Source organism: Caretta caretta, chromosome 11, assembly GCF_965140235.1.
Source record: "Caretta caretta isolate rCarCar2 chromosome 11, rCarCar1.hap1, whole genome shotgun sequence".
In the NCBI taxonomy this organism is placed as follows: Eukaryota; Metazoa; Chordata; order Testudines; family Cheloniidae; genus Caretta; species Caretta caretta.
In genome coordinates this window covers 81187932-81215874 of record NC_134216.1, presented here as the reverse complement: position 1 = coordinate 81215874, position 27943 = coordinate 81187932, and the positions used below count along the sequence as shown (strand labels likewise).

The window sequence follows — 27943 nt, the reverse complement described above, 5'->3', positions numbered from 1 at the left end:
AAAATGTTATAACTATAACTTACTTCTTACTCTAATTCTTTTTATATTCACAAAAACACAGTGTATTGCCTTATCCCCTAAATAAAATCCTGCTGTTTTTCATTTTCTAAGCATAATGGGGGGTGGGGGGAGCAGGTGATACCCTTTGTACCAACCCCGTGGGAACAGGGCTGGTCAGCACTGGGAGGGGACAGTTTCTGCTGCAGGGTCACTGTCAGGGACAGAGATTCCCTCCAGCCTGAGCTGTGACAGGGCAGATTGTCAGGGGAGTTGCATTTTTACCCTCCTCTTTGTAACCAGGATAGAAATAAGAATGGAGCGTCTCTGAGAAGGTGTCGGTGAAAGTGAACAGATGGGACCTGTCAGTAACATTGTAAAATGAGACCTCACCTGCCTCATAGTCCAGGAAAATCCCCACCTGGCTGGGTGTGATGCCTGTGGGGAGGGGGATCTTGGGGGAGGAGGTGTAGGCCTCGTATTTCCCATCCCTCAGCCACACAGCCCAGTATCCATTCCCAGGAGTGAGTCTGACCTTCCCTGTCCTGATCACAGATTCCTTACAAACCCCCACAGTCCAATTTATTTTGTCTCCCACCTCCACCTCCCAGTAAAACCTCCCACCTGTTAATCCATTTGTGCCCAGGACAGTGGGATAAGTATTGAATCTCTCAGGATTGTCAGGTCGATCCTGTCATCTATCATCGTATGTCAGTTTTCTGATCCTCAGACAGGATAAGGTTGGGATGAACCGTGTTTGGATCCAGAGTCTCATCCACTGGGGAGAGAATTAGAGTCAGTGCTGGGGGCAGGGGCTGGTCACTGGGATCAAAGGGAAATTCACCCACATGCCCATTAATCACTGTGATTTGGGGTTCTTCACCCTTAAGGGGAGTCAGGAGCTCAGTTAATGCTTGGGGGGGGGGAAGCTCTAGGGAGTAGGAGGAGAGGCAAGGCAGGCACCAAGGAATCAGAGCGGGAAGAAAGGGTGGGTGCCTGTGGATGGAGCAGGGCACCAGGCGGGGGGCATGTACCAGGGTGCAAAAGGTGAGGGGTGGGGTGGTTGCTAGGGTGATGTGTGTGGGGGGGGAACAGGGGTGGGGTCACAGGGAAAGAAATGGGAGTGGGCTGGAGTGGCGGCAGGGGAAGGGTGGGTTAGAGCAGAGGACCAGGGATGAGGGGCAGGTGCCATGGAGCTGGGAGGAGATGGGTAGTGAGGGGGAAGGGCTGGCACAAGCAGAGGAAGGGGACAGGTGCTAGGGAGGCAGAGAGAGGAGGGCAGGCTGCAGGGGAGGGAAAGGGCAGGTGCCGGGGCAGAGGGAAGGTGCTCAGGCTGGGGTAGGGCAGCGAGGGAATGGGATAGGCAGGCACTGTGGGAGCTGCGGGAAGGGGTGGGTGCCAGGGGGACACTACAGTGAGGCCTCGAGGCCACTCAGGCCAATTCCCCGTTGTGCCGGCCCCTGCACAGACAGAGGTGGGATCTTCACCTGTGTCTGAGGGGCACAGATCCCAATGACCATCAATGGGAGGTGGGCTCCTGAGTCACTAAGTCCCTGGTTTCAGCTCCACCGTGATGCATAAACTTCCTGCTGACCCCGGAGGTGTCAAAACTCACTTGGCGCCAAAGTTTGTGCAGTAAAAGTTCCCTCCGTGCCTGTGTTTCTCCCTCCAGCCATGACCATGGCTGCCTCCCTCTAGGCGCGTGGACGCCTATTCCCCTGCCTGAGCCCCAGCGTGATCCACAGACTGGGGGAAGATCGGGGTCCAGCCATCCCAGCCTAGTTTGGTAGGCGGGCTCAGGGGCTCTCTCTCAGACCGGGTCCCTCAGGCGAGGTCACACAGCATCTGGCTGGGGAGGGCTTCCCTCATACATTTTAACCCAGTGGCTAGAGCATTCCCCTAGGATGGGGGGACTCCCAGTTCCTGCTCCCCTCAGGCAGAGGGGGAGCTTAAACTGAAACAGGGCTCTGCCAGTCTCAGGAGAGCGCTTTGACCACTAGGCAAGGCTGAGGTGGGGGGCTCCCGCACTCTCTCCTGCTGAGGATTTTCCATGGTGGATAAATAAAGGTCCATTGGTGCAGGGACGGGACCCTGGCTTCCCGTGCTCTAACCCCCCAGCTGTAAAGTCAGCTGCATACTTGCTCTCTCTGACCCAATCACAGGTGCCGACTCCGTGGGTGCTCCAGGGCTAGAGCACCCTCAGAAACAAAACAGTGGGTGCCCACCAGCCATCCTCCAATCAGCTCTTTGGTGGGCCCAGCTGTTTGGCAGTGGGCAGGAGGTGCTGGTGTGGGGCAGAGTGGGGGCAGGAAGAGATGGAGCAAGGGCGGGGCCTTGGGGGAAGGGGCAGAGTGTGAGCAGGGCCTTGGAGTGGGGGTGGAGCACCCACCCAGAAAGAAGAAAGTCAGCACCTGTGCCCAATGACCTTTAGTTATTCAATCCATAGTGGAGCAGGTTCAACAGAGGAGAGAGTCTGTTCCGAGACTTCCTATCTCAGAGGTTCTCAGACTGTGGGTTGGGACCCCAAAGTGGGTCTCAACCCTATTTTAGTGGGGTCACCAGGGATGGCTTAGACTTGCTTGGGCCCGGGGCTGAAGCTTGAGCCCCACGCCCCAGGGCCAAAGCCTGAGGGCTTCAGCCTTGGGCTGTGGGGCTCAGGTTACAGGCCCCCTGCTTGGGTCTGAAGCCCTTGGGCTTCAGCTTTGCTTCCTGCTTCCGAGGAGTGGAGCTCAGGAAGGCTTTGGCTTCCCCACCCAAGGTGGTGGGGTTTGGGCGGGCTCAGGCTTTGTTCCCATGTCTTCGGGTCGTGTAGCAATTTTTGTTGTCAGAAGGGGGTTGCGATGCAATGAAGTTTTTTATGTTGGGCACGAGTTGTGTTTTACCTTTATTTTTCTTGTAACCATTTATGCCTCTTCGTTAATTGAATAAAAGTTAAATCGATTTTGTTGTGCCAAATTTGTTTTATCTAATCCCATGTGTTTGAATTGAAGATTTTTGGAAACTCCATTTGGGATAACCAGATTCGTGCATATCATTTCTATTAATAAATTGACAGACTTTAAATGGGCATGCTTGTATTGTCCAGGAGAAGACCTACATTTCCGGGGGAAAAATGTGGGCCTCGGAGTGTGCTGAGATTACACTGTGGTATAATTCAGGCTGGTAAGAGCCTCGGTGTGACTGGCCGACGGCAGGTACACACACACCAAGCTCTTTGTGAACAATCCTGACTGGATGCTATAGCAGCAAAGCAGTGTAAAGGGGGGGGGGCACAGCTACTCACTAGTCTAGATTGTACCCTCTGTAGGTTGTCACAGACCCCCTAACATAGAGCCCGACTCCGTGGGTGCTCCAGGGCTGGCAGTCAGCTCCCCCGCCCAGCACCTCCCACCTGCCAGTGGCCCTGATGATCAACTCCTCCCCCTCCCCGCAGCACCTCCTGGCCGCTGCAATCAGCGGTTCTGCAGCGTGCAAGAGGCCCTGGTGGGAGGAGCGGGGATGGGGCATGCTCAGCGGAGGAGGTGGAACTTGGCAGGAAGACGACCGGCGGGGCTGGGAGATGGGGGAAGGGATGGAGTGGGGGCAGGGCATGGGGCGAAGTGGGGCTTGAGCACCCCCAGGGCAAGGAGGAAGCCGATGCCTGTGCTCCCTAATGGTAACTATAATGGACACCCCCCCTCCCTTCCAGCTCAGTGTAGTGGGATACTTTGACATGCAAGGAGCTGCTACGTTAGTGACAGAACAGGGGTGGGGGCTTAGGGGAAGGGGCGGAGTTTCCCAGCCCTGACCTTTCTGCCCCCAAGGCCCTGCCCCTTCCAGGGGGCAGAACCGCCCCCCCTTGGTAAGGACACTGGGCCCTGTGCAGGGAGCACTGGTAAGTCCCACTTTCACCCTTGGCTAGCGGCGCTGCAATGTGCGTGCACGTCCAGTGGGCTCTCTAATTCCTGCTGGAGCTACCCACAGTCAGGCTGGGTGCAAACACACACACACTGCTCAGCCACTGCTGGGAGGCAGAAAAGCTGCTTTGTGGCAACTGGGTCAGGGGAGTGTCACAAGCTGGTTATAAAAACCTGTCTGCCCTTGCAGTGGGGACAGGGCCTGCCTCACCCCAGAGCCAGGGAGACACTGAACAGCTCTTCCCTGGGCATGTTCCACTAGAAGAAAACTGTGGCTAAAGCCCAGTCTGAGCACGGAAATCCTGCTGCTGGGAAGAGAGAGCTGAGCCGTTCAGTGCCAGTGATGGACAGATAATGCCCATCCTGCAGAACCCAGGTACCACCCTGAAAAGGGGACACCAGGGGGCAGCATTGCCTCACCCATCAGCCCTTTCCCAAAGGGAACATCTCCCTGCTCTGCAATAAACCTGGGTGTTGTCTGCCCCTTTCCATCAGCCCCCAGTGACATTGCTATTTCCAGCCGACTGAATGTCACAGGGAAATGCTCTGTGCAGGGAAAGGAGCAGAGAGTTCCCAGAGGAAGGTAGGTCTCACCATGGATTCAATGCCAGCGGTATGTACAGTACTTGTGTAGGGCCGGGCGCTTCTCCACTCTGCAACCACACGCAGAGGGGTGAGAACACCCCTGGACACAGACACACTGAGCAGGAGACAATGTCACACAGGGGACATACTGCGGGGAATGGAACTTACTGATCTCAGCCTGGAGTTTGTCTGAAAATAAAACAGAGAGAAATGAATCAGTGTCACATTACCTTGCAGAAGGGAAGTGAGTGAAAAAGACCTTAAAGAAAGAAATTAAAATCCTTAGACTCAGTCTGGAGCCTATGTCAGCAACCAGGCACCAGCACCCCCTGAGCAACAAAGGATATTGGAAAAGAAGAAATACAGAATTACAGCCCAGAGAGCCTTTCTTCAATACCTGGTAAACTGATTGAATCAATAACTAAATTTGAATTCTAAAAACGATATGGGCATGACATTCTAAAGTCTAACCAGCCGAGGTTCTGCAAAGGAAAATGATATCTCATTAAATCTATCTGAATTCTTTGAGCATGCCAATAAAATAGCGGTCAAAGGAGAACCCTCTGGAATGGGTTTATATCTTTGCAATGTTGTTGTAGCCATGTTGGGTTTAGGATATACGAGAGACAAGGGAGGTGAGGTGAGGTGGTAATTTATGTGGACTTCCAAACAGTCTTTGACAAAGTTCCTCACAAAAGATTATAAGGAAACCCAGTCATCATGGTACGAGAGACTAAAATACAATCATGGATGAGAAACTGTGGCTACTGTCAGAGACAGGATCCCAGACTAGACAGCCTCCAGTCTGATTTACTCTGGCAATTTCTGTGTTCTTAAAAGCATCTGGTTTAGAGCCTGATGCAGCTAAACACTCTGCACATTCTGAGCAGGGATAGATTTACTTGTAGTTCAACATGTGCTTAACCACCTTTTTGAACAGGGGCTCTAGTGAATATACATTTAAAGGCCTGTTCCTGTAACAGCTATCTAGATGATAATCTCCAAATAAATGTGGCTATCTTGAACTTAAGGCAGTCTTATGAAAATCCACTATTGGTGGCTGAGTGAAGCAAGGTCCTACACTAAACTCAATGGCATTTCTATTTCTTTGTCTGTAATTCAATAGCTTTTGAAAACGATATTTGATCAATTCCAACATTTCCAGGTGTGCTCTAGGCATTAATGGGAAGAGCCCTAATGATTATGGTAAAAATCAGAAAACTGGTAAAGCCTAATTTTAGTGGAAATCGAGTTTCTTGTTCAAGTAGGTTTCAGAGTAACAGCCGTGTTAGTCTGTATTCGCAAAAAGAAAAGGAGTACTTGTGGCACTTAGAGACTAACCAATTTATTTGAGCATGAGCTTTCATGAGCTACAGCTCACTTCATCGGATGCATACCGTGGAAACTGCAGCAGACTTTATATATACACAGAGAATATGAAACAATACCTCCTCCCACCCCACTGTCCTGCTGGTAATAGCTTATCTAAAGTGATCATCAGGTTGGGCCATTTCCAGCACAAATCCAGGTTTTGTCACCCTCCACCCCCCCACACACAAATTCACTCTCCTGCTGGTGATAGCCCATCCAAAGTGACAACTCTTTACACAATGTGCATGATAATCAAGTTGGGCCATTTCCTGCACAAATCCAGGTTCTCTCACCCCCTCACCCCCCTCCCAAAAACCACACACACAAACTCACTATCCTGCTGGTAATAGCTCATCCAAAGTGACCATTCTCCCTACAATGTGCATGATAATTAAGGTGGGCCATTTCCAGCACAAATCCAGGTTTTCTCACATCCCCCCCACCCCCATACACACAGGAGGTCCCATTAAAGCTGCTAGGACTGTGTTCAGGTACCACACAGGAAGTGGCTCTCAGACCGGAGGACAGATGGATGAATAAGCCCATGGCATTAGAGAAGAGTGATCTTCTGTGAATGGAGGATGAAACACTGATATCGCCACTTTGTGCACTCTCAATGAGCTAAGCGCAAGGCTGGATGACTAAAGGTGCAACAAAAGCTCCGAGATGTCCTGGATAGAAGCCAGCATCAGTTGGATTCCGTGGGTCAACAACTGCACCAAAAAACACGTCCATTTCACTGACTAGGCCATTCTGGTAGAAGGCTTTTTACTGTTGAGTAGGCCACTGAACAATACTCTTCCTCCCCATTCAACCATGAAGCAGCCACACTGTGAGATGCAGAGAGCTGAGCATGGGATGCAAGGAGTGACTATGCTTCTTTGAGAGTAGCTTGGGATGGAGAGGAAAGGGTACCAGAGAGGCTGAATTGGTAACATGAGAAGGTCAGAGAACCAGCACTGCCTCGGCCATGCCAGGGAAATTTGAATGAGCTTGCCATGATCCGCTCTCAGCTTGAGGATGACCTGTATGATGATTAGGATTGGAGGAAAAGCATACAGGAGAGCTGACTGCTGGCTGAGGTGGAAGATGTCAGACAGGGAGCCCAGACTCAGACACCCCCCCCAACCCCCAAGAGTAGACAGCATTTTCTGTTATCCCTTGTGGTGAACAGGTCAATTGTTGGAATGCCCCACACTGCAAAAACGACTCTCAGATTGCAAGGCTTCAGAGACCACTAGTGGTTTAAGGGAAAATTCCTGCTGTGATGTCTGCAAAATGATTCTGAACCCTGGGTAAGTGATCAGCCATTGGAGTGATATGCTCATAGATGCAGAACTGCTACAACCTGATCTCCTCAAGGCAGAGCATACTGGAGCGTGCTCCCCTCTGCCTGTTCACATCATAGAGTGTTGTTGGTAAGTATATGAATTATTGACCTACTGATGTGGGGGGGAATCTGTGTTCTACTTGAACAAAAAGAAAAGGAGTACTTGTGGCACCTTAGAGACTAACCAATTTATTTGAGCATGAGCTTTCGTGAGCTACAGCTCACTTCATCGGATGCATACCGTGGAAACTGCAGCAGACTTTATATATACACAGAGAATATGAAACAATACCTCCTCCCACCCCACTGTCCTGCTGGTAATAGCTTATCTAAAGTGATCATCAGGTTGGGCCATTTCCAGCACAAATCCAGGTTTTGTCACCCTCCACCCCCCCACACACAAATTCACTCTCCTGCTGGTGATAGCCCATCCAAAGTGACAACTCTTTACACAATGTGCATGATAATCAAGTTGGGCCATTTCCTGCACAAATCCAGGTTCTCTCACCCCCTCACCCCCCTCCCAAAAACCACACACACAAACTCACTATCCTGCTGGTAATAGCTCATCCAAAGTGACCATTCTCCCTACAATGTGCATGATAATTAAGGTGGGCCATTTCCAGCACAAATCCAGGTTTTCTCACATCCCCCCCACCCCCATACACACACAAACTCACTCTCCTGCTGGTAATAGCTCATCCAAACTGACCACTCTCCAAGTTTAAATCCAAGTTAAACCAGAACATCTTGGGGGGGGGGGGAGGAAAAAACAAGAGGAAACAGGCTACCTTGCATAATGACTTAGCCACTCCCAGTCTCTATTTAAGCCTAAATTAATAGTATCCAATTTGCAAATGACAGGTTTCAGAGGAACAGCCGTGTTAGTCTGTATTCGCAAAAAGAAAAGGAGTACTTGTGGCACCTTAGAGACTAACCAATTTATTTGAGCATGAGCTTTCGTGAGCTACAGCTCACTTCATCAGATGTATACCGTGGAAACTGCAGCAGGCTTTATATATACATAGAGAATATGAAACAATACCCCCTCCCACCCCACTGTCCTGCTGGTAATAGCTTATCTAAAGTGATCAACAGGTGGGCCATTTCCAGCACAAATCCAGGTTTTCTCACCCTCCACCCCCCCCACACAAATTCACTCTCCTGCTGGTGCTAGCCCATCCAAAGTGACAACTCTTTACATAATCAAGTCGGGCTATTTCCTGCATAAATCCAGGTTTTCTCACATCCCCTCAACCCCCATACACACACAAACTCACTCTCCTGCTGGTAATAGCTCTTCTAAACTGACCACTCTCCAAGTTTAAATCCAAGTTAAACCAGAACATCTGGGGGGGGCGGGGGGGGAGGAAAAAACAAGAGGAAACAGGCTACCTTGCATAATGACTTAGCCACTCCCAGTCTCTATTTAAGCCTAAATTAATAGTATCCAATTTGCAAATGAATTCCAATTCAGCAGTTTCTCGCTGGAGTCTGGATTTGAAGTTTTTTTGTTTTAAGATAGCGACCTTCATGTCTGTGATTGCGTGACCAGAGAGATTGAAGTGTTCTCCGACTGGTTTATGAATGTTATAATTCTTGACATCTGATTTGTGTCCATTTATTCTTTTACGTAGAGACTGTCCAGTTTGACCAATGTACATGGCAGAGGGGCATTGCTGGCACATGATGGCATATATCACATTGGTGGATGTGCAGGTGAACGAGCCTCTGATAGTGTGGCTGATGTTATTAGGCCCTGTGATGGTGTCCCCTGAATAGATATGTGGGCACAATTGGCAACGGGCTTTGTTGCAAGGATAGGTTCCTGGGTTAGTGGTTCTGTTGTGTGGTATGTGGTTGTTGGTGAGTATTTGCTTCAGGTTGCGGGGCTGTCTGTAGGCAAGGACTGGCCTGTCTCCCAAGACTTGTGAGAGTGTTGGGTCATCCTTTAGGATAGGTTGTAGATCCTTAATAATGCGTTGGAGGGGTTTTAGTTGGGGGCTGAAGGTGACCGCTAGTGGCGTTCTGTTATTTTCTTCGTTAGGCCTGTCCTGTAGTAGGTAACTTCTGGGAACTCTTCTGGCTCTATCAATCTGTTTCTTTACTTCTGCAGGTGGGTATTGTAGTTGTAAGAAAGCTTGACAGAGATCTTGTAGGTGTTTGTCTCTGTCTGAGGGGTTGGAGCAAATGCGGTTGTATCGCAGAGCTTGGCTGTAGACGATGGATCGTGTGGTGTGGTCAGGGTGAAAGCTGGAGGCATGCAGGTAGGAATAGCGGTCAGTAGGTTTCCGGTATAGGGTGGTGTTTATGTGGCCATTGTTTATTAGCACTGTAGTGTCCAGGAAGTGGATCTCTTGTGTGGACTGGACCAGGCTGAGGTTGGTGGTGGGATGGAAATTGTTGAAATCATGGTGGAATTCCTCAAGGGCTTCTTTTCCATGGGTCCAGATGATTAAGATGTCATCAATATAGCGCAAGTAGAGTAGGGGCTTTAGGGGACGAGAGCTGAGGAAGCGTTGTTCTAAATCAGCCATAAAAATGTTGGCATACTGTGGGGCCATGCGGGTACCCATAGCAGTGCCGCTGATCTGAAGGTATACATTGTCCCCAAATGTGAAATAGTTATGGGTAAGGACAAAGTCACAAAGTTCAGCCACCAGGTTAGCCGTGACATTATCGGGGATAGTGTTCTTGACGGCTTGTAGTCCATCTTTGTGTGGAATGTTGGAGTAGAGGGCTTCTACATCCATAGTAGCCAGGATGGTGTTATCAGGAAGATCACCGATGGATTGAAGTTTCCTCAGGAAGTCAGTGGTGTCTCGAAGGTAGCTGGGAGTGCTGGTAGCGTAGGGCCTGAGGAGGGAGTCTACATAGCCAGACAATCCTGCTGTCAGGGTGCCAATGCCTGAAATGATGGGGCGCCCAGGATTTCCAGGTTTATGGATCTTGGGTAGTAGATAGAATATCCCAGGTCGGGGTTCCAGGGGTGTGTCTGTGCGGATTTGATCTTGTGCTTTTTCAGGAAGTTTCTTGAGCAAATGCTGTAGTTGCTTTTGGTAACTCTCAGTGGGATCACAGGGTAATGGCTTGTAGAAACTCGTGTTGGAGAGCTGCCGAGCAGCCTCTTGTTCATATTCCGACCTATTCATGATGACAACAGCACCTCCTTTGTCAGCCTTTTTGATTATGATGTCAGAGTTGTTTCTGAGGCTGTGGATGGCATTGCGTTCCGCATGGCTGAGGTTATGGGGCAAGTGATGCTGCTTTTCCACAATTTCAGCCCGTGCACGTCGGCGGAAGCACTCTATGTAGAAGTCCAGTCTGCTGTTTCGACCTTCAGGAGGAGTCCATCTAGAATCCCTCTTTCTGTAGTGTTGGTAGGGAGACCTCTGTGGATTAGTATGTTGTTCAGAGGTATTTTGGAAATATTCCTTGAGTCGGAGATGTCGAAAATAGGATTCTAGGTCACCACAGAACTGTATCATGTTCGTGGGGGTGGAGGGGCAGAAGGAGAGGCCCCGAGATAGAACAGCTGCTTCTGCTGGGCTGAGAGTATAGTTGGATAGGTTAACAATATTGCTAGGTGGGTTGAGGGAACCATTGCTGTGGCCCCTTGTAGCATGTAGTAGTTTAGAAAGTTTAGTGTCCCTTTTCTTTTGTAGAGAAGCAAAGTGTGCGTTGTAAATGGCTTGTCTAGTTTTAGTAAAATCCAGCCACGAGGAAGTTTGTGTGGAAGGTTGGTTTTTTATGAGAGTATCCATGTTTGAGAGCTCATTCTTAATCTTTCCCTGTTTGCTGTAGAGGATCTTGATCAGGTGATTCTGCAGTTTCTTTGAGAGCGTGTGGCACAAGCTGTCAGCATAGTCTGTGTGGTATGTAGATTGTACTGGATTTTTTACCTTCAGTCCTTTTGGTACCAAAAGGTAAAAAATCCATTACAATCTACATACCACACAGACTATGCTGACAGCTTGTGCCACACGCTCTCAAAGAAACTGCGGAATCACCTGATCAAGATCCTCTACAGCAAACAGGGAAAGATTAAGAATGAGCTCTCAAACATGGATACTCTCATAAAAAACCAACCTTCCACACAAACTTCCTCGTGGCTGGATTTTACTAAAACTAGACAAGCCATTTACAACGCACACTTTGCTTCTCTACAAAAGAAAAAGGACACTAAACTTTCTAAACTATTACATGCTACAAGGGGCCACAGCAATGGTTCCCTCAACCCACCTAGCAATATTGTTAACCTATCCAACTATACTCTCAGCCCAGCAGAAGCAGCTGTTCTATCTCGGGGCCTCTCCTTCTGCCCCTCCACCCCCACGAACATGATACAGTTCTGTGGTGACCTAGAATCCTATTTTCGACGTCTCCGACTCAAGGAATATTTCCAAAATACCTCTGAACAACATACTAATCCACAGAGGTCTCCCTACCAACACTACAGAAAGAGGGATTCTAGATGGACTCCTCCTGAAGGTCGAAACAGCAGACTGGACTTCTACATAGAGTGCTTCCGCCGACGTGCACGGGCTGAAATTGTGGAAAAGCAGCATCACTTGCCCCATAACCTCAGCCATGCGGAACGCAATGCCATCCACAGCCTCAGAAACAACTCTGACATCATAATCAAAAAGGCTGACAAAGGAGGTGCTGTTGTCATCATGAATAGGTCGGAATATGAACAAGAGGCTGCTCGGCAGCTCTCCAACACGAGTTTCTACAAGCCATTACCCTGTGATCCCACTGAGAGTTACCAAAAGCAACTACAGCATTTGCTCAAGAAACTTCCTGAAAAAGCACAAGATCAAATCCGCACAGACACACCCCTGGAACCCCGACCTGGGATATTCTATCTACTACCCAAGATCCATAAACCTGGAAATCCTGGGCGCCCCATCATTTCAGGCATTGGCACCCTGACAGCAGGATTGTCTGGCTATGTAGACTCCCTCCTCAGGCCCTACGCTACCAGCACTCCCAGCTACCTTCGAGACACCACTGACTTCCTGAGGAAACTTCAATCCATCGGTGATCTTCCTGATAACACCATCCTGGCTACTATGGATGTAGAAGCCCTCTACACCAACATTCCACACAAAGATGGACTACAAGCCGTCAAGAACACTATCCCCGATAATGTCACGGCTAACCTGGTGGCTGAACTTTGTGACTTTGTCCTTACCCATAACTATTTCACATTTGGGGACAATGTATACCTTCAGATCAGCGGCACTGCTATGGGTACCCGCATGGCCCCACAGTATGCCAACATTTTTATGGCTGATTTAGAACAACGCTTCCTCAGCTCTCGTCCCCTAAAGCCCCTACTCTACTTGCGCTATATTGATGACATCTTAATCATCTGGACCCATGGAAAAGAAGCCCTTGAGGAATTCCACCATGATTTCAACAATTTCCATCCCACCACCAACCTCAGCCTGGTCCAGTCCACACAAGAGATCCACTTCCTGGACACTACAGTGCTAATAAACAATGGCCACATAAACACCACCCTATACCGGAAACCTACTGACCGCTATTCCTACCTGCATGCCTCCAGCTTTCACCCTGACCACACCACACGATCCATCGTCTACAGCCAAGCTCTGCGATACAACCGCATTTGCTCCAACCCCTCAGACAGAGACAAACACCTACAAGATCTCTGTCAAGCTTTCTTACAACTACAATACCCACCTGCAGAAGTAAAGAAACAGATTGATAGAGCCAGAAGAGTTCCCAGAAGTTACCTACTACAGGACAGGCCTAACGAAGAAAATAACAGAACGCCACTAGCGGTCACCTTCAGCCCCCAACTAAAACCCCTCCAACGCATTATTAAGGATCTACAACCTATCCTAAAGGATGACCCAACACTCTCACAAGTCTTGGGAGACAGGCCAGTCCTTGCCTACAGACAGCCCCGCAACCTGAAGCAAATACTCACCAACAACCACATACCACACAACAGAACCACTAACCCAGGAACCTATCCTTGCAACAAAGCCCGTTGCCAATTGTGCCCACATATCTATTCAGGGGACACCATCACAGGGCCTAATAACATCAGCCACACTATCAGAGGCTCGTTCACCTGCACATCCACCAATGTGATATATGCCATCATGTGCCAGCAATGCCCCTCTGCCATGTACATTGGTCAAACTGGACAGTCTCTACGTAAAAGAATAAATGGACACAAATCAGATGTCAAGAATTATAACATTCATAAACCAGTCGGAGAACACTTCAATCTCTCTGGTCACGCAATCACAGACATGAAGGTCGCTATCTTAAAACAAAAAAACTTCAAATCCAGACTCCAGCGAGAAACTGCTGAATTGGAATTCATTTGCAAATTGGATACTATTAATTTAGGCTTAAATAGAGACTGGGAGTGGCTAAGTCATTATGCAAGGTAGCCTGTTTCCTCTTGTTTTTTCCTCCCCCCCCGCCCCCCCCAGATGTTCTGGTTTAACTTGGATTTAAACTTGGAGAGTGGTCAGTTTAGAAGAGCTATTACCAGCAGGAGAGTGAGTTTGTGTGTGTATGGGGGTTGGGGGGATGTGAGAAAACCTGGATTTATGCAGGAAATAGCCCGACTTGATTATGTAAAGAGTTGTCACTTTGGATGGGCTAGCACCAGCAGGAGAGTGAATTTGTGTGGGGGGGGTGGAGGGTGAGAAAACCTGGATTTGTGCTGGAAATGGCCCACCTGTTGATCACTTTAGATAAGCTATTACCAGCAGGACAGTGGGGTGGGAGGGGGTATTGTTTCATATTCTCTGTGTATATATAAAGCCTGCTGCAGTTTCCACGGTATACATCTGATGAAGTGAGCTGTAGCTCACGAAAGCTCATGCTCAAATAAATTGGTTAGTCTCTAAGGTGCCACAAGTACTCCTTTTCTTTTTGCGAATACAGACTAACACGGCTGTTCCTCTGAAACCTGTCATTTGCAAATTGGATACTATTAATTTAGGCTTAAATAGAGACTGGGAGTGGCTAAGTCATTATGCAAGGTAGCCTGTTTCCTCTTGTTTTTTCCTCCCCCCCCCCCCAAGATGTTCTGGTTTAACTTGGATTTAAACTTGGAGAGTGGTCAGTTTGGATGAGCTATTACCAGCAGGAGAGTGAGTTTGTGTGTGTGGTTTTTGGGAGGGGGGTGAGGGGGTGAGAGAACCTGGATTTGTGCAGGAAATGGCCCAACTTGATTATCATGCACATTGTGTAAAGAGTTGTCACTTTGGATGGGCTATCACCAGCAGGAGAGTGAATTTGTGTGTGGGGGGGTGGAGGGTGACAAAACCTGGATTTGTGCTGGAAATGGCCCAACCTGATGATCACTTTAGATAAGCTATTACCAGCAGGACAGTGGGGTGGGAGGAGGTATTGTTTCATATTCTCTGTGTATATATAAAGTCTGCTGCAGTTTCCACGGTATGCATCCGATGAAGTGAGCTGTAGCTCACGAAAGCTCATGCTCAAATAAATTGGTTAGTCTCTAAGGTGCCACAAGTACTCCTTTTCTTTTTGTTCAAGTAGAACACAGATTCCCCCCCACATCAGTAGGTCAATAATTCATATACTTACCAACAACACTCTATGATGTGAACAGGCAGAGGGGAGCACGCTCCAGTATGCTCTGCCTTGAGGAGATCAGGTTGTAGCAGTTCTGCATCTATGAGCATATCACTCCAATGGCTGATCACTTACCCAGGGTTCAGAATCATTTTGCAGACATCACAGCAGGAATTTTCCCTTAAACCACTAGTGGTCTCTGAAGCCTTGCAATCTGAGAGTCGTTTTTGCAGTGTGGGGCATTCCAACAATTGACCTGTTCACCACAAGGGATAACAGAAAATGCTGTCTACTCTTGGGGGTTGGGGGGGGTGTCTGAGTCTGGGCTCCCTGTCTGACATCTTCCACCTCAGCCAGCAGTCAGCTCTCCTGTATGCTTTTCCTCCAATCCTAATCATCATACAGGTCATCCTCAAGCTGAGAGCGGATCATGGCAAGCTCATTCAAATTTCCCTGGCATGGCCGAGGCAGTGCTGGTTCTCTGACCTTCTCATGTTACCAATTCAGCCTCTCTGGTACCCTTTCCTCTCCATCCCAAGCTACTCTCAAAGAAGCATAGTCACTCCTTGCATCCCATGCTCAGCTCTCTGCATCTCACAGTGTGGCTGCTTCATGGTTGAATGGGGAGGAAGAGTATTGTTCAGTGGCCTACTCAACAGTAAAAAGCCTTCTACCAGAATGGCCTAGTCAGTGAAATGGACGTGTTTTTTGGTGCAGTTGTTGACCCACGGAATCCAACTGATGCTGGCTTCTATCCAGGACATCTCGGAGCTTTTGTTGCACCTTTAGTCATCCAGCCTTGCGCTTAGCTCATTGAGAGTGCACAAAGTGGCGATATCAGTGTTTCATCCTCCATTCACAGAAGATCACTCTTCTCTAATGCCATGGGCTTATTCATCCATCTGTCCTCCAGTCTGAGAGCCACTTCCTGTGTGGTACCTGAACACAGTCCTAGCAGCTTTAATGGGACCTCTGTTTGAGCCCCTGATATCTTGTCCCTTTCTGCTGTTGTGTCAAAAGACTGCCTTCCTGGTAGCAATGAAATATGCAAGGCGAGTCTGTGAATTGTAGGCTCTGACAGCAGAGCTTTCTTATACCTAGTTCTCCACAGACAAAGTGACTTTACAACCCCACCCAATATTTCTGTCCAAAGTAGTTTCTCAGTTTCATTTGAATCAGGCAGTGCATTTATCTGTGTTCTTCCCTAAACCGCATTCATCTCCAGAAGAGCAGCGTCTCCATACTTTAGATGTCAGGCTATGTCTAGCCTTCTATCTGAACAGGACTAAACCTTTGTGCTTTGCCTGGTCTGTGTCATATGCAGATTGTATGAAGGGTCAGGCAGCCTCTTCACAGACGATCTCTAAATGGAAAACATTGTGTATGAAGACTGCAGATGAAATCGCTTTGGCCTCACCTCCTCTGCAGGTGCGAGCTCATTCTACAAGAGCACAAGCAGCATCAATAGTGTTCCTCAGTATTGCCTCAATATTGGACATGTGCAGGGCTGCTATGTGGTCATCAATATATACGGTCACGAACCATTATGCCATTACTGCATCATCCAGGGCAGATGCAAGCTTTGGTAGGGTGGTCCTGAAATCCTTGTTTAGGTAGACTCCAAGCCTTGCCTCTTGGGTGGGGGGTAGGGGGGTAGGTCCTGCTTGTGAGTCACCTAAGTGGAATACTTGGCTGATTCTACTTGAAGAAGAAAAACTGGTTACTTACTGTAACTGTGATTCTTTGAGATGGGATGCAGGCATACTCCATGACCCACTTCCCATCTCCTTTGCATCAGAGTCCAGTATCTGGATGCTTGGTGTGAAGGAACCGAGGGGGAGCAGGGCGGCATTGCCTCACTTAGCCAGGGGAGGGGCCATCACCATAAAACACAAGTGCTGCCCCTCTATGAGTACTACTAGGCAAAATTCCCCAGCTTTGATGTGCTTGTCCCACACGTGACTAGGTGGAATATATGGCGTGAATCGCGCCTCGAAGCACCACAGTTAAAGCATGTAACCATTTCTTATCCTGTTTTCTGATTTTCAAGAAAATCAACAGGGTTCTGACCAGAGTGTGGGGGGAGGGACTCAGCCTACATAATCAATGAAGTAGGAGACCCTCTAGTTTAAAAAAAAAAAAGCCACATAATTTTGCTTCAAATGATCTAAATTTTCACAATGAGATTCTGTGCTGGGAACCTGCAGCCTCAGAGCCCATAAGAGCTAAGGTGACTTTCGGCATCACTGACATCCTCCTGATCCTGGGCTGCTCTGGATAATGTAACTCGGGGCTAGTTCTGCAAGAGTGTTGTAGTGATGTCATCTCCAGAGCACCCTCTTCTAGCATAGGGGGCTTGCAGGTACCCAAGCCTCATTTCTATCCTGGCACGTCCGAGCACATAAAATAAACATCTCCTTCTGGGGGTTTCGGATACATTATAAATTAATTGATTTATTCATTTTCTCCCCTCTTGTCACTTTACCTTTCTCTCTGTGTTGCCTCCAGAAGCAGTAACTGGCCAGGGCAATGAGAACAGCCAGGAGACCAGGATCACCCCCAGAGCCACCCTCCAGGGACTGACTCTCAGGAAAAACTGCTCTGCAAGAGAAACTGTTATTGACTTGGGAACAAGTATGTACATAAGAATATTAGAACAGCCAGACTGAGTCAAACAAATGTTCCATGTAGCCCAGTATCCTGTCTTCTGACAGTGGCCAATGCCAGCTGCCCCAGAAGAAATGAACAGAACAGGGCAATCATTCAGTGAGCCATTCCCTGTCACCTATTCCCAGCTTCTGGCAGCTAGTTTTAGGGACACCCAGAGCATGGGACTGCATCCCTGCCCATCTTGGCTGATAGCCATTGATGGACCTATCTTCCATGAGTTTATCTAGTTCTTTTTTTTTAATCCCATTATAGATTTGGCCTTCACAACTTCCCCTGGCAACGAGTTTCACAGATTGACTGTGCGTTGTGTGAAGAAATACTTCCTTTTGTTTTTTTTAAACCTGCTGCCTATTAATTTCATTCCTGGTTCTTGGGTTATGTGAAGCGGTAAATAACATTTCCTTATTCACTTTCTCCATACTAGTCAAAATGTTATAGAGTGCTATCATATCCCCTCTTAGTTGTCTCATTTCCAAACTGAACAGTCCCAGTTGTTCCATACCCTTAAGCCTTTCATACGTGTAATAATTTTTTTGCTCTTCTCTATACCTTTTTAATTTCTAATATATCTTTTTTGAGATGGGATATCTACACACAGTACTCAAGGTGTGGGCCTATCATGGATTTATATATATGTATTATCCTATTATTACTCCTGGGGGGATTCTGCACCAAAAAATTCAATATTCTGTGCCCCCAAATTCTGCATATTTTATTTGTGCAATATAATCACACCAGTTTCAATTGTTTTAGTAAGTTATTTAAACTACAATACAGAAAGAAGTCACAATAAGTATTCAGCATTTCCTAAACACATGAAAATGAAGTTACAAACACTTGATAACTAATACCCTCCATTCCAGTTATCATCCTGGATTTTCATTTAAATTACATTACAGAACACTAAACAGCAAAAAAACAAAAAGAAAAAAAGTAGAATGTCTTTTTAAATTGCTCAGACTTTCACACATGAAGGTCATACAGTTTTGCTAATTATTGTCCTGGACCTGGCATGGTACTTTGGGAAGTGCTTGGTTCTGATTGTCCTGACATTTTATTGACTGCTTGGTGAATGTTTTATCTGCCCTCACAGTCTTTTTTTTTTTAATGGGTAAATACAATAAATCCTGAGCTGTAATCTAACCCCATTGTGCCACTTTGGCACAAGAAAAAAGTGAGACAATACATAGATCTTCCTAAAACCAGGATTCCCTTCCTGTCATTTATAAGTAGGAAGACTTCTTTATGTCACTCTGGCAATGTAGGGGCCTGAAAAGTTTCACAGGTTTTATACTCCTGGGGGAATTGACTGAAAATGGGACCAGTTAACTAACAATAGGAACAATAGGCCTACAGCAACTTTAACAACTTTACTACACATTCAGGGTGCTACATTTGTGCCTCAGAGAATGAGATCAATTAACTCAGGCAGGCTGCTACATTTGTGCCTCTAGCCTGCCTCCTGCATAATAAAAAGCCCGACCCTTACACGCCAGAGGGACGTCTTTCTCTCTTGCTTGTTGGGACGCACATAGGTACAGCGCCCTCCCCCCGCCGGTGAACCCGCAGGCGCCCATGCCTGCCCCTCCCCGCCCGGTCTCTGAGGCTGCGCCAGCAGGGCCCGCTGGAGCCCCCGCGCTGCCTCCTCGGCTGCCTGGGAAGCGGCTCATGTCCCTGGCCCCAGCAGCAGGGAGGGGCAGAGGGCCCCATGCGTTGCCCTGGCTTCCAGGCTCCGCCTCCGACAGCTCCCATTGGCCGGGAACGGGGAACCGCAGCCAATGGGAGCTTTGGGAGAGGTACCTGGAGGAGCAGCAAGGCAGCACACGGAGCTCTGTGCCCTCGCCTCCCCCACCCCGCCCCCCCCGGGCTGCAGGGACATGGTTCTGGCTGCTTCCCGGAGGGGAGCGGCATGGGGCGGGGTGGGGCCAGGGCCAGGGCAGACAGACAGGGAGCCTGCCCTGGCCCCAGTGCATGCCGCTGCCACCCCGGAGCCACTCTAGGCAAGTGGCGCCGGGCCGGAGCCTGCACCCCTAACCTCTCCTGCACTCTGCACCCCAACCCCCTGCCGCACCCCGCACCCCTCCTGCACCCCAACCCCCTGCCCTGAGCCCCCTGCCTGCACCCCAACCGCTTGCTGCACCCCAACTCCCTGCCCTGAGCCCCCTGCCGCATCCCACAGCCTTCCTGCAGCCCAACTCCCTGCCCTAAGCCCCCTCCTGCACCCCAACCCTGTGCCCTGAGCCCCCTGCCTGCCCCCAACCCCCTGCTGCACCCCAACTCCCTGCCCTGATCCCCCTGCCTGCACCCCAACCCTCTGCCACACCCCGCACTCCCTCCTGCACCCTGTACCCCCTGCCCTGAGCCCCCTGCCTGCACCCCAATCCCTTGCTGCACCCCAACTCCCTGCCCTGAGCCCCCTGCTGCATCCCACACCCTTCCTGCAGCCCAACCCCCTGCCCTAAGCCCCCTCCTGCACCCCAACCCCGTGCCCTGAGCCCCCTGTCTTCCCCAACCCCCTGCTGCACCCCAACTCCCTACCCTGATCCCCCTGCCTGCACCCCAACCCTCTGCCACCCCGTACCCCAACTCCCTGCCTTGAGCCCCCTGCCTACCCTGCATCTCAACTCCCTGCCCTGAGCCCCCACCACACCCTGCACCCCTCCTGCACCCCCTGAGGGCAGGGAGGGGGCGGAGTTGGGGTGGGGACTTCGGGGAAGGGGTTGGAATGAGGGCGGGGCAGGGAAGGGGTGGGAAGAGGCGAGGCAGGGGCGGGGCCTCATGGAAGGGGTGGAGTGGGGGCGGGGCCAGGGGCAGCAAGGGGGTGTGTCAGTGATGTGGCCCTCAGGCCAATGCACTAGTCCTCATGTGGCCCTCGTGGTCATTTGAGTTTGAGACCCCTGGTCTAGGTACACTACATCCAGTGGATCACTCTTCTCCACTTTTTTTGACCCCCTCAAAGAACTTTAGTAGATTAGCAAAGCGCGATTTCCCTCTACAAATGCCGCGTTGACTTTCCCCCAATAAATCATGTTCACCTATGTGCCTGGTAATTCTGTTCTTTACTAGAGTTTCCACCTATTTGTCTGGTACTGAAGTCAGGCTCACCAGCCTGTAATTGTCAGGATCATCTCTCGAGCCTTTTTTTTTTTTAAATAAGAATTTTCTCCATCACCCCCATTGAGAACTGTGATGTTCACAACACACACACACACACACACACACGTCAAATACTAACAAAAATACTTTTGCTTGAAGTGTAACATGACTTTGTTTCTTAGAATCCAAAACCTTTAAACACAAGAACCCAAAACAGAGAGGGGCTGCTCCCTAAGGCAGCAGGCACAACTTCCACCTTGAAGGGTCCTACAGCTTAGTCTCCAGCACAAGCCCAAATGTCTACACTGCAATTTAAAATGCCCTTAGTCCAAGCCCTGCAAGCCTGAGTCAGCTGGCATGATCCACCAGTGGATTTTGAATTGCAGTGTAGGCATATCCAAAGAGAAGTAAGGTTGCTCAGAAGTAACTAAGAAGTACTCAGCATGTTGAAGGCCCAGGCCAATACACAGGAGACACAATGATAAATAGTCTCTGCCCACGTCTGCAGCGTCTCTGTCTACCCATGTGCGGCACGGACGGGCACTGACCTGCTATGGAAATCGCTGACTCTCTCTCCTGGTTGAGTCGGGGGTTCCTGACACAGCAGGACACTTTCTGGTTGGACTCTTTTGTTAGAACAATGGCAATCTCTGTTTGAAACAGGCCACCGGCCTCTTGGGATATGTTTTCAGAAGCTGATGGTAAGAGCTGCCCCTGGAGATCTCTCCACTGAGCCTCAGGCTGTGGATACCATCCGGATGATCAACACACCACCTGGATCCCTCCATCCTGATGTCCCTCCACAGAGATGTCAGGAGCAGAACCCAAACCTACAGAAGAAATAAATGTACTTGTGATAATCCTACAGTGCCCAGTAATGAGCCAAAAGATTTATTACAGCATTATCAAAAGCCATTTCCTCTCAAACTAATAATTGAATGGGAGACCACGAGTGCGTTAGGTAAGTTAATCTGGTCAGCTTCCGATTTGATACACAGTAAAATTAATGTTAATGTCAGGGCTTTTTCTTGCTCCAGTTTAATTAAACTGATTTAGTTAATCAAGTGCAAATTCCTGTGTGGACACTCTTAAATCAAGAAGAAATTCACTTAAGCTAAATCAGTATAAGTCATTTCTAAACCCATGTAAGTATCCACACAGAGGTTTGCACTAGTTCACTGAAACCAGTGCACATGTACATGTAGACAAGCCTTAAATAATACACAAATAAAAATCGTCATTCTAAGGGAGTTCAAGTTGCCTTGGCCTCCATTATCTAGTGTTTGTGGTTTTGTTTTGCTCAGTGTATTTCCTGGCTTTCAGAGGTACCAAATTTTCTGCTACCCACTTCTGGCATTCTCCAGGGGGCCTGGCCCATCCACTTTTCAGTATGGGCAGAACCCGTGCCCCTCCCCTTCCTCCCGAGGCCATGCTCCCCAGTCAGGCCAGAAGCTGGAGCCCAGCCTGCTCTGGGGAGACACACACCCACCACCTGCACTGGGTGGGGGCCAGGGAGGCAGGGACATGGGCAGGGGGCTGCTCTCAGGCCCCCCCACCCCTGGCAGATGGAGGAGCCCAGGCTCCCCAGCCCAGCTTCTGGCTTCCAGCTTGGCCAGGGACCGAGGCCTTGAGGGGGAGAGAAGGGGTAGGGGCAGGGAACTACAGGCCAGTCAGCCTCACCTCAGTCCCTGGAAAAATCATGGAGCAGGTCCTCAAGGAATCAATTCTGAAGCACTTAGAGGAGAGGAAAGTGATCAGGAACAGTCAGCATGGATTCACCAAGGGCAAGTCATGCCTGACTAATCTAATTGCCTTCTATGACGAGATAACTGGCTCTGTGGATGAAGGGAAAGCAGTGAACGTGTTGTTCCTTGACTTTAGCAAAGCTTTTGACACGGTCTCCCACAGTATTCTTGCCAGCAAGTTAAAGAAGTATGGGCTGGATGAATGGACTACAAGGTGGATAGAAAGCTGGCTAGATTGTCGGGTTCAACGGGTAGTGATCAATGGCTGCATGTCTAGTTGGCAGCTGGTATCAAGTGGAGTGCCCCAAGGGTCGGTCCTCAGGCCGGTTTTGTTCAATATCTTCATAAATGATCTGTAGGATGGTGTGGATTGCACCCTCAGCAAGTTTGCAGATGACACTAAACTGGGAGGAGAGGTAAATATGCTGGAGGGTAGGGATAGGATACAGAGGGCCCTAGACAAATTGGAGGATTGGGCCAAAAGAAATCTGATGAGGTTTAACAAGGACAAGTGCAGAGTCCTGCACTTAGGACGGAAGAATCCAATGCACCGCTACAGACTAGGGACCGAATGGCTCGGCAGCAGTTCTGCAGAAAAGGACCTAGGGGTTACAGTGGACGAGAAGCTGGATATGAGTCAACAGTGTGCCCTTGTTGCCAAGAAGGCCAATGGCATTTTGGGATGTGTAAGTAGGGGCATTGCCAGCGGATCGAGAGACGTGATCGTTCCCCTCTATTTGACACTGGTGAAGCCTCATCTAGAGTACTGTGTCCAGTTTTGGGCCCCACACTACAGGAAAGATGTGGAAAAATTGGAAAGAGTCCAGCGGAGGGCAACAAAAATGATTAGGGGACTGGAACACATGACTTATGAGGAGAGGCTGAGGGAACTGGGGATGTTTAGACTACAGAAGAGAAGAATGAGGGGGGATTTGATAGCTGCTTTCAACTATCTGAGAGGGGGTTCCAAAGAGGATGGCTCTAGACTGTTCTCAGTGGTAGCAGATGACAGAACAAGGAGTAATGGTCTCAAGTTGCAGTGGGGGAGGTTTAGGTTGGATATTAGGAAAAACTTTTTCACTAGGAGGGTGGTGTAACACTGGAATGCGTTACCTAGGGAGGTGGCGGAATCTCCTTCCTTAGAAGTTTTTAAGGTCAGGCTTGACAAAGACCTGGCTGGGATGATTTAGTTGGGGATTGGTCCTGCTTTGAGCAGGGGGTTGGACTAGATGACCTCCTGAGGTCCCTTCCAACCCTGATATTCTATGATTCTATGATTCAGGGCCACAGAGGGGATGGGGCCTCGTGGCCCCCGCCCCTTTTAGGAAGAATATGTCACCCCTTACTGGTGCTGGTGACTTTGCAGTGGGAATAAGGAGGGGGCTGTAGCCAGTTAAATGGGGAGGTTGTCGCTCTGTGGGGTTTGCAGAGAGCAGCAAAAGAGGGCACTGAAGGGGTTTGTTGGGGAAAGTTCACTGGCGCCGAAGACGACCAGGAGCACCCAAGACTCAAAGCTGCACTGGATCTCTGCCCAGGATCCCTGAACTCTGACTGTAGCTGCAGTGCTGTGTGTCTGCCCTCTCGTATTGTGGTACCACTGGGCCCGTGTTGGCTCGAACCCCGTTTTCCTGTTCCCACTATGTTCTCCCTGTTGTTTGTCTACCTTCATCCTTCTGTAAGTCAATATTTCCCTTTCCTATATTTGTGGTACTATTCTGGGGTGTGTGCATTTACTCTGGGGGACGGGGGGTGGGGGGGTTGGAACAGGTGCCCTTATGGTGGAAGGGAATTACCCTGCTGTGCTCCACAAAATACTTGTCAGTGCAGAATTAAGGCTGCCCAGCAGTCCCTTGTCCCTTTCCAAAATGCAGAGAGCAGCTAAACTTAAGTTTCTGAAATGCAAGAGATACAAAGTAACAGCACCCACCACCCCAGCCGTGCCCCCTGATCTCTGCCTCCTGGGCTGGCAACAGGTGCTGGAAACAGTTCAATAAGGGTGGTGCCATCATACACAGGCATGAGGAAGGGCTAGGGAAGGTGCCGTTGCTGGTGTTGTGTTTCTCGGATTTGGATTCCAGCATCTATCTGCCTGCACTCCCACTGCCTTCCCCGTGTTCAGAGTCGCCATACTGACTGGGGGAGGGATTCATTCGAGCAGGCTGGCAGAGCTGTCACTGTGATAAGAGGAGAGGTGTGTGTACCTTGAGGGATCACATACGTGTCTTATTTCAGTGCTGAGGTAGACTGTGTCAGCAGAACTGCCCAGAGGCGTCTTCTTGCCACGGGGACTGTCAGCAGTCTGGTGTTCGCGGCACCTGACCTAAGCCTCCTGTCACGGTCACAGAATTAGCTACACCTGCCCCTTGGCTGGTCTGTCTGGCAGCACTTTCAGGGGTCAGACCTCCTGCCTTCACCTGTCCTCGTGGAGAATTCCTCAGCTCTCCCACTCTTAGACCAGGCCTGGGCTACAGGACTCTCTGTATCAACCACTGTTACTCTGTGGGTGCCAGACACCAGCCAAGATCAATCCCCACTGGTGACATCAGTGAGGGGAGGATCAGAGCCATCGTCTGGCACCCTGATGTGCACAAAAACGTTCTAATAACTATCTGTTAGTATCACGTGACCTTTTATTGGTGTCTGTGTGTCTCATTAATCCCTGGCTCTAATGACCCTAAATTTAGCTCTCTAACACTACCCCAGAGTCCAGTGAGCCACAGCAATTTTCAAGACAACCCTGAGTGTGGTTCTGGATTTTAGAGCTCTTAGGAAAAACAGCTGTTAACAGTCAACTAGAATAAACCTCAACCAGAGCAGAGCTGCTGCCCCACTAAAATGAGATAAATCAGGTGTCATCTCACAATGGCCCCTCTGACTCCACTTATTACCCTGTTGAAGACGTCAAAGTATCACAAGTTACTGACCTGCCACCTGCAGTTCCAATAAAGCTTCTTCATAAGTGACACGGGACTGAAAAAAGCACGTGTACTGTCCCTTGTCGGAGAGTCGGATATTGTATATTCTCAGGGAAACTCTCCCATTGGTGATGTCATCGCTCAAGAGCTCAGTTCTTCCTCGATATTCCGGCATCTGCTCTCCATACTGATCCTGCCCATCACGGTACAGAGTACGGGGATCTGAACTTTCTCAGCTCCATGTTCTCAGCGCTCATCCTGGGGGAGAGGTGGCAGGACAGGACGGCCTCATCCCCTAGGGAGGCAGTGACTGGATGGTCAGGTCCAATCACTGTGAACTGTGCTGTGAAATGTACAATGGAAAAAGGAAATGAAATAGGCGAGAGGCTGGAGGTGGCATTAATTCAGCAGTAAGATATACAGTAAGAGAGTACCCTGCATTAGCAGTGAACACCATGTACCCAGGCAGCGCTCTCGACATGTCTGTGAGTGTAGAGAGTCACAGGTTTGGCCTCTGACTTCCTCTGGGTCTGCTCAAGGAATGTCCCCTTAGGTCTCAAGCCTTCAGCCATCACCTCTCTCTGGGCAGGGATCCATGTCCTTCTCTCACCACACTGAGGTTTTACAGCTCCCAGCAATTCACCGTGGTTTTCCCAGCAGGCCTGAGAAAAGTCCAGCACCTGCATTTTGCCTTCTCTTCCAGAGCTACAAACAGCATGTGTGAGCGGTTACCAGTAATCAATCGCACTTCCAAAGCAGAGCAAAAGCCTGACAGAGAAAATGTATCGTAAATCAAAGGTCTGAACACATTATGCTTATACCAAATGATTCTCACCTGGCACATGGGACTCTTTAAAAATGTCTATAATGGTATCCCTCTTGCTTAACAGGTGATGTCAGTGGTAGCCCAAAATCCCAGGTCTCTTCTCAGTTTAAATAAAGGATTTAACCAAAAATTGTTCTCTTCAACTTCTGGGAGCTGGTCTGAATTACTTTAAGCAGTTTCCCCTCTGGGTGGTTGTGATAGGATCCCCAGAGTATAACCTGGAACTGGGACCTGGAGGATGGGGACATGGGCCTGGGGCTGCTCTCTGTGCCCCCACACACACACACTGCAGGCATGTGGAGAGTCTGCCACATGGGGAGTCTCTGCAGGCATGTGGAGAGTCTGTGGCTCCCCACAGCTGCCTACGCAGCTCTTATCATAGCTCAGCTGTGGCTCCAAGACCCTGCCCTGGAGCCAGGTTGGGGAGAGCTGCGTGGGCAGCTTTGGTGAGCCTAGGTCCCTCCAGCTGCACTGAGTGGAGATCCAGGGGGCAGGGACACGGGCAGAGGCTGCTTTTGGCAGCTTCCAGAATTGGCCAGTGGTGGGGACTCCAGGGGAAGAGGAGCAGCGGGGCAGGCCCTTGGGGGGAAGGGGAGGGGCCTCAGGGGGTGCGGGCCCCCGGTCCTCCCACTTTTGGGAAGGCTCCAACGCCCTTGGTTGAAATTCTCTAAGCTCTTCAACTAAAATCACATTATTTTAGGTAAAATATAGAACAGATATATTAACTGCAGAAGTGGTTCTCAAACTGTGGGTCGGAACCCCAAAGTGGGTCATCACCCCTTTTTAATGGGGTTGCCAGGGCTTGTTTTGGACTTGCTGGGCCCTGGGGTCGAAGTCAAAGCCCAGGCCCCACCATCCAGGGCTGAAGCCAAAGCCCAAGGGCTTCAGCCCTTGGTGGCGAGGCTCAGGATACAGATCACGCACTTGGGGCTGAAGCCCTTGGGCTTCAGCTTTGCCCCCCTCCCCCACCAAGGCAGTGGTGTGCAGACTTCAGTTCCCCCCCCCCAGGAGTCATGTAGTAATTTTTGTTGTCAGAAGGGGGTCACGGTTCAATGAAGTTTGAGAACCTCTGAACTACAGAAAGATAGATTTTAGGTGATTATAAGTAGCAGGCAGAGAGATCGGAGTAAATTACATACAAAATAAAATCACAGTGTAAAGTGTACAGACTAAGCAAGATTTGAATCAAGTAGTTTCTCACCCTAACTGATGTTACAGGCAGCTCACAGTTCTTAATACACAGGCTGTATTCTCTTTCAGCCTGGGACCAATCTCCCCAGTTCAAAGTCTCTGTCTTCCGTCAATCTTCGAGGTGTTCAGAGAGGGGAGCAGAGAGGCCCAGCTGGGATGTCATCATCCCTCACTTATATTTTCTCTCCACATGCTAGAAAGATCCTTGAGGTGACGTGGGGGTTGGTAGCCGCTGTGGCATGCGTGCCCTCTATGAGAAGCCTATGGGAGAGTGGATTCTTCTTGATGGCCCATCAACACCTGTCTGGCCAGTGACGCTTGCTCCTTTGTTGTCATTGAAAGGCTAGCTCTGGGTGTCTCCCACTTACCACATATTTCAGTAACAAACCTATAGCGATACTTCATAACTTCACATGAAATGATGGTACACAGAATTCAACAGGATATTCAACAGATCAAGGGAAAGTGTGGGACCCCTACTGAATAGTGGAGGCAACCTAGTGACAGATGATGTGGAAAAAGCTGAAGTACTCAATGCTTTTTTTTGCCTTGGTCTTCACAGACAAGTCAGCTCCCAGACTGCTGCACTGGGCAGAACAGTATGGAGAGGTAGTGAGCAGCCCTCTGTAGTGAAAGAACTGGTTAAGGACTATTTAAAAAAGCTGGACATGCACAAGTACATGGGTCCAGATCTAATGCATCTGAGAGTGCTGAGGGAGTTGGCT

At 49.4% G+C, this 27943-nt stretch overlaps 1 pseudogene; it reads right to left on the bottom strand.

Moving 5' to 3' along the window:
• Nucleotides 1-214: 214 nt before the first annotated feature.
• Nucleotides 215-27943, bottom strand: part of LOC125644677 (butyrophilin subfamily 1 member A1-like) — a 31104-nt pseudogene continuing 3375 nt past the window's right edge.